Here is a 7,554-nt window from a genome sequence, read left to right as displayed (position 1 = left end):
AGTCACACTGGAATAGTACCTCTTTAAGAGCTCGTCTGATAAACACCAGTGACTGAGGCTTAGAGGACTAGTGGGTGTGATTGAGGGCTGTGCCATGCAAATCTTGGACCAATCAGGTGAGAGGAGAGCCCCGAAGTCTCTCCTGTTGCAGAAGAGCCCCCTGGAGGCGAGGCTGTGAGGGCAGGGAGGGTGTGGCTCAGGGGCTGTGGAGAACGAGGGCCGTGGGCGAAGGTGCTGCTGTGGCTGGAGGGGGAGCGGAGGTGGAGGCAGGCGAAGGGAGGGCTGGGGACAGGCCAAGGTCTCACTGTGGCCTGGAAGGACATCTCAAGGAGAGGAGTCTCTGGGCAGACAGGCATGCATTCTAGCTTTGTTATTTTTCCTCTAGTTTTGAGATAATAATTCGTGAGGTAAATGCGAATTGCTATTGTTGTCGTCTGGGTTTGTATCCCATGTTAAGCAGCCTTTTTGTATTTTGTTGTATTGAAAAAGGCAGCAGAGAAGGGCTAGCCCCAACATTCTCTTTGCCTCTTTGTTCAGGGGTCTGTTCTTTTGGAGGCCATCCTTGACTCTGAGGGAGTCTTAGGCAATGATGGACTTTGCAGGAGCCCCTCTCAGAGCAGAAGGGAGGAGGAGAGGATTCCTGGGTGGATGGTGATCTCTCCAGGGGTGAGCGTAAGAGGGGCACCCCAAAGAAGAGATATAAGGACTCCCTGAAACAACATCTCAGGCTTGGCCAAATTGATCACCAACAATGGTCTGCCCTGGCCTCGCATCGGGAGGCATGGAGACGCACTATCCATGATGCTGCAGCCTTCTTCGAAAGCTAACGCCGAAGGAGTCTCAAAGAGAAACGACAACGCAGAAATGACAAATCCAACCCGGAAACATCACCCAAGGAGACATTCTGCTGTGCTTTCTGCAACCGGACTTGGTCTTTTTAGTCATCAACGCGCTTGTAGAAAGCATGGGATCATGAGTCCTTCCTGAATCTTCATTCACAAAGAAAAGCTAGAGATATACAGCCACCCCTCCATTTTCATGGACTTTGAATCCGCATCCCTCGCCTGTTTGCGTGTGGCAAAATGGGGCAGGTGCATGCCGCCATTCAAACCAATGGGGCTTTAATCTGGCAATTTTCTGGGGGGGGGGGGTTGGGGGGGGGGGGGGGTTCCTGTGGAAACAGAAGGGCTACTGTGTATTCTAACAGAAGATAAAAGTCTCCAAGAACTTTGGATGAAATCAACTGTCTGTGATTGTTTTCCTTTAAGTGTGAAAAGTGGTCAGTGCACTGCCAGTACCAATAGCTGGTGTGTGTGTGTTTATACTCTGCTGTGAATATTGATATTTGACTGTAGCTAGGCGATTTTTACCCAGACTGCACCAAGAATTGGCCTTGTCCAAATATTATTACTGGCTGACCGTGGCTCCATCCTGTGAAATCCTGGGGTTTGCAGTTTGGTGAAGATGAAAATCCTCTGGCTGAGAATCCTGAATATTTCACAGAAGTATAACTCCCAGGATTCCATAGGATGGAGCCATGGTAATTAAAGTGGCATCAAAGTACTAGAAGTGTGTAGTGTGGAAGAGATTTTGGGATTTCCCAGAAGCTGCTTTTAAAGTATTGGCACATTCAAATAACATACCTTAGAGACAACTCTGCTATGTACTTGACACTTTCCTATCTCCTGCGTCGGCTGCTAGACTGACACATGAGTCCTCTCCAGCATGGCCTCCTCTATAAGGAAACCCTATGTACCCTATATATGCTTAGAGGCATGGAAGGGTGTAAAACACTTTCATTTACAATAATGTAGGATGTAAAGCAGCTTTTGGGGGAATGCAGCTCCCAAAATCTCCCGTTAGCATGGTCAGTAGCCTTGCTGGCTGTCAGATCCTGAGAGCTATAGGTGAGAAAGGATGACGTTTTCTTCAAACGATGGTTCCTGTTAAAGTCAGATTAGCAGAGCATGTTTATTACAGAGTTACCATTGAGGCACTGAGGCAGAAACCAAGTCCTGCAACAAAGCTTGCTGCCAATATGATGCACAGAACTAGGACTGGAAAGAAAGAGAATTCAAGACTTTTGGAAATTCCAGGTTGCTAAACGAAAACGGTTTCATTATATTCTGAAATGCCTTTCCGTGGCTGGCTGCTTTCATATTAGTAACTACCAGCACAGAACTAGCTGCTGGCTAAAGATAAGCCATGATGGTTTCTGATCCAAATATTGTTCAGATGACAAGTTTCTCATACATCAATACAAACTGTGAACAAGAAGTTGTGCCCTCCCCCAAAAAACCCACATTTGGCTATTCCATGATCTTTCCTATGAGGAAATATTGCCTGCTTGCAGATGGGTGAACCTACACTTATCTTCTTGTGTCAAGGTTGTGTCATTAGGCTTTCAAATACTAGCTATTAAAATGTTAATATATACTGTGAACACTTGGCATTTGCTAATCAGTACAACAATTTAAAAGACAGGTGTGTCATAAACACACAGAAAAGGCACATTCCGGCCAATTAAAATGGTATCAGTCATCAGGATTTAAAAAATGTTGGAAGGGGACTAGAGAAAAAGATTGTACAGATGACAAGACTAAAGTTTATGTGTAACATTAGTAGAAAAAGCATTACTAACTTGGATTCTGGATGGTGTGTCATGGGAGGAGGAGGAGGTCAGTGGGGGAGTGACACCATGAGTTCCCATAGCAGGCGATGCCAGCCATAATGCCACACTGGATTTCTCAGGGGAAAAACTAGTAGACAGAACAGGTTCTGTGTTTCCAAGGCATTTTATAAAGTATCAGAGGAAATAGTGTTACTTGTTTAAAAGCCACGGAAACATAGGATCCATTCTGCCTCTTGGTTCCTATTCACTTTCGGTACTCTTCCTAACTATGGGGAAGCAGCTTTTTAACTGGCTACTACTTTTATAACAATGAAAGCATTTGAGTCTTGCACTAGAGATGATGTGTACTTTCAGGAGATACGTATCTTTCTGCTCCAAAGCCCTGCATGCTAGAATCTGATGCGCATTTGCAACTGTACAAGTTAAACGCAATAAAAAAGGAATTTGCCTTTCCCTATCCAATGTGTATTTTTAATATACATATACATATATATATATATCTATCTTTTACAACAATACTGTAAATCTCTGAGCTCAATGAGCTTTTTTCTTTTGTACAATTAAAAAATAAAATAAAACTTACAACTATGGTCAGAAACTATTTATTTATATAGTTTCGTCAGTTAATATTCCAGAGAAAGTCTTTCTAAAACATCATACAAAAGGGATCATAATTTTGAAATATAAAACAATGCAGATGCTACATAAAAATCTATAAGCAGTGACATATTAAATTAGTTCTAAAACACAAATGACATTTAAGCTGCCTTTACCTAGAAAAGGTTTCTGTTTTTTAAAAAATAGACAATCGGTGAAGTATATTGTGACTCTATAGAGGCGTTTGGACAAGGAGAGAAGTTGCATATCAATACATCAACAAAAGAATGTCCAAAACGTCAATTCTATTTCTCAGAAGTAGATCAAAGTCTGCTAGAAACATCAGGTTTTCAGGATATTGGAAACTACAAGGTAGAAGTTATAAAGAAAGCTGCAACTGAAGGAAAAGGTGAAGTTAAGTATGGTGGTGAAGATGGCAAGGCAAGTGATGGGGGCCCTCGGAAGGAGGGGGGAAAGTGGTGAAAAAGTCCGAAAAAGAGAAAACTGGAAGACTGTGAAGAGACCTTCCAGGGTACAGAAGTCTTTGTCATGCCTAATGGGATGTTGAAGAGCAACCAGCAGCTGGTAGACATCATTGAGAGAGTGAAAGCTGAGATCTGGCTGCAGATTGAGAAACGTAACACAGTCAAAATGTGGGTGCAGCTGTTGATTCCTAGGATAGAAGATGGCAACAACTTTAGTGTTTCTATTGAGAAAAAAACTGTGACTGAGCTCTGGACTATGCAGAGCAAGGCACTTCATACTTGCACCAGATCTCTAGATACTACAAAGAGCCCTCCCTGCATGTTATCTGACACCATCTGATCTGACCTGGGAGGGAGTGAAAAGGCAGATCCAGCTCCATCAGGGCTAGCCTGAAGAAGATGAGCCCTCTTTCCAGTCCATCTGCCATGGTCCAGGCCTCAGAGGAAGAGAAGAACTACTGGACGTAGGGTTGCCATCCCTGAGGGCCTCTAAACCGGGAAAAATGTAGGACATGGTTTTAAAATGTAGGACCTTTTTAAAAAAAATTCCTTGCCAGGAAATTTTTAAAAAAGGCCCCAGGGAAGGCTTGGAGGAGGCCATTTCCAAGCCTTCCCTGGGGCCTGGGAGACAGCGTCAAGGCAGTAGGCAGGCAGCCACCCGCCTAAGCTTCCTCCTCTGCCTCCGCCTCCCGGGCCCAAGAAAGTGCCCAGCACAGAGGCGCGCCAGGCAGAGGAGGCGGTGGGTGGTTGCCGGGAAGTGCCTGTTGCCCTGGCGCGTGTGTGCGCGCGCAAGGAGCACCAAGCCAGGCAGGCACCTCTGCCTCCTCCTCCGCTTGGTGCAGCCTGCAACGGAGGAGGAGGAGGAGGAGAAGGAAGTGCGCCTCCTGCACGTGCCCATGCCCCCTCCCCACCTCCCTGCCACCCTCCCCCGCCTCCTCCTGCACACCACCTCCTCCTTCGCCTCCTCCTTTGCTTCCTCCACAAGGCCTGGAACGGAAGAGGAGGTGGGTGGCGCGGCCACGCAGGGAGGCAGAGGAAGGTGGGTTGGCGCTGTGCAGGCCCCGAACTGGGGGCTGAGGGCCAAACCGGACCGGGAGGGGCCCCCAAAAGTGGGTTTGTCACGGGGGCCACCGGGTTATGGCATCCCTAACTGGACGTGATCCCTTTCCCCGCCACCATTCCTGTCTCCTTTTGTAACATGTCTTTTTAGATTATATGACTGAAGGCAGGGAACCGTCTGAATAATTATCTGTAAGCAGCTCTGAGAGCCTTTAGGGCTGAAGAGTGGAGTATAAATACACCCAATAAATAAATAAATAAATAAATAAATAAATAAATAAAGTTGACCTCTATGGATTCAGAAGACGCCAAGGACATAGAGTGCACCCTTTGGGTGATGGTGCCCAGGCTGTACATGGATTCAGACATATGCAAAATGTCCTACAGAAGCTATATGCACTCGAGACATTGATGACTTCACAGGGAAGAACTGCCTCCCTCTATTCAAATGATCAGCCAGTTTTACCTGTTAAGGGACCATCCTGTGGGTGCATTGAGATTTCTCCTGGCACTTTAGCCCTTGCTATTTTATGGCCCTTTGTTGCCCAGTGGATGGTGCATGTATATCTTCAAAGGAAAAGAAGAAATCAAAATTGAGGGCTCAATTCCACACTTTACTTTAGGACTGCTAATATTGGGAAGCTCTGGAAACCTCTAAGAACTGCAGGGTCTGGGACAGCTAAAGCTTCCATCTAGGTTTTTGCCTTCCCTTTTGTACTTCATAACGTATTTGAATAATCAATTTATCTTAGATTACAAATAGAATAAACATAGCATATCCCCCAAAATAAAAAAGGCTGATGATGCAAAGAGGTGAGAATACTGTCTTCCATTTGCTTTCAGGGGAGACCAGAGGCCCAGTCCCACTACATCATTACAGCTCTATTATTCCACTTTAACTGCCATGTAGTCCCATTTTATGGAATCTTGGGATCTGTAGTTTGGTGAGGCACTACAGGAGCTCCCTGGCTGAGAATTGTAAATGTTTCTCCCTGGCTACCAATCCCTAAAATGTCTGATTTGTTTTCAAAGGCATCCATGTGTGGCAGTGCAGGAGTCTCAATGAGATGTTTCTGCAGTACAGATAGTCAACAGATCTAGTCTAGAGGGGAAGGTCATGGCTAGCTGACTGGATCGAGTTGGTATAATGCACTCAGCATCACAACCAGGAGTAAGGCAGGTTCAAAGAGTACCCACCAGCTGAGCCCTTCTTCTTCAGGGGTAACATGGCTCCATTTAAGACAACAACAAGTCATCTTCACTCCAGGCCCAGTTTACAAGAGCAGGTTTCACAGGCATCAAGACGACACCTCATTCCCTATTGACCTGTGTTGACATTCCAGAGGACCAGAGACAAGACTGAGATCCTGTAAGGAATGAGACAGAACAGAAGTCACCCAATGCCACCCATTTTCTGATAGCAACCAGGCAGGAGCCCATCCACTATATATTCATTCCTCCAGACATTCACTTCTCCAGAGAGCTAAGAAGGATTTGCTAATCCATGGTAACAAACGCTCCCATAAGGTCAAGGACGGTCACACTTCTCAACAGGATGATCTTATGGTGCAGATTGCCTTGACAAGGGATTTTAATGTTGTTGACATCAAGGCAGTGTGTGCAACATCATGCCAGAAGTATGCATAACTAGGCAGCCTGATAGTATACAAGTTAATTTAGAAATTCCACTTAGCTTAATGTAACATTTGACATAACCCCATGAATTTCACAAGGCATTCTTAGGCAAGGAATCCTTAAAGATGGTTTTGCTGGTTCCTTCCTCTGAAATATGGCCTGCAGCAACTGGTATCCATCGGCAGTCTCCCATCTAAGTAGTAACCAGGGCTGACCCTGTTTAGCTTTCAAGATCAGACAGGATATGGTGCCTTTAGGGTATTTTGGCCACCAACATAACTTAAATAAATAAATAAAATATCTATTTATATTCCACCTCTTCCCTTTTGGGGATCAAGATAGGTAACAACAGAAGTTAATACAATACAAAATAACCAAACAACACAAACCCATGACTTCCCCTTAATCCTCACCCTCCCTCCCTGAATAAAATTACCACAATAAAACCATATATAAATACAGATCACAATAACAAATTAAAATCAATTAACACATAGAGACAGTGGTGAAATTTAATCAGAGGATCAGACTTGACTCTGAAGGCAATCTGTTTAGCTAAACAAGGCGCGTTACAGACTGCCCCTTTGGGGCGGCCTGTAGGCGCTCCTTTCCCCAGTGTATCGGGGCCTCAGCTGCCACAACGGCAGCCTCCGAGGCCCCGATCCACTGCTTTCCAGGTCATGAGGAAGCGGCAAAAGACCGCTTCCGCACGGCCTGGAAAGGGGTGTCCTTGGGGCTTCAAGCCCCAAGGACACCCGATGGCCGCGGGGAGGAGGAGAAAGGGGCCACTTGGCCCCTTTCTCCTCTGCGTTGCTGGGCGCAACCATGTAAAAGCTGCGCCCAGTGACACAAACCTGGAAGGAGCTCCGAAACGCCCTCGCGCGGCCCCACTACGTCACAACTGCGCTGCCCCGTTTAGAGGCAGCGCGGTCATGATGTTGTAATGGCAGTGGCCGTGTGGAACAGCCGCTGCCATTTTGTGTGCACTCCACGCGTGCTAGGCTTGGGAGCGTCCGGAAAGGATGCTCCTTTCTAAGCCTAGCACGCGCGGAGCACGCACTTTTAGGCCCGTCTGTAACGGGCCCAAGAGACTGTGAGCCACAAACCTCTTACTTGAATTGTCCTCCAGATAGTCAACACCAGAAA

The sequence above is a fragment of the Sceloporus undulatus genome, chromosome 1, assembly GCF_019175285.1.
Source record: "Sceloporus undulatus isolate JIND9_A2432 ecotype Alabama chromosome 1, SceUnd_v1.1, whole genome shotgun sequence".
In the NCBI taxonomy this organism is placed as follows: Eukaryota; Metazoa; Chordata; class Lepidosauria; order Squamata; family Phrynosomatidae; genus Sceloporus; species Sceloporus undulatus.
The sequence above is the reverse complement of the archived record's forward strand: the minus strand, read 5'-3'. Positions refer to the sequence as shown.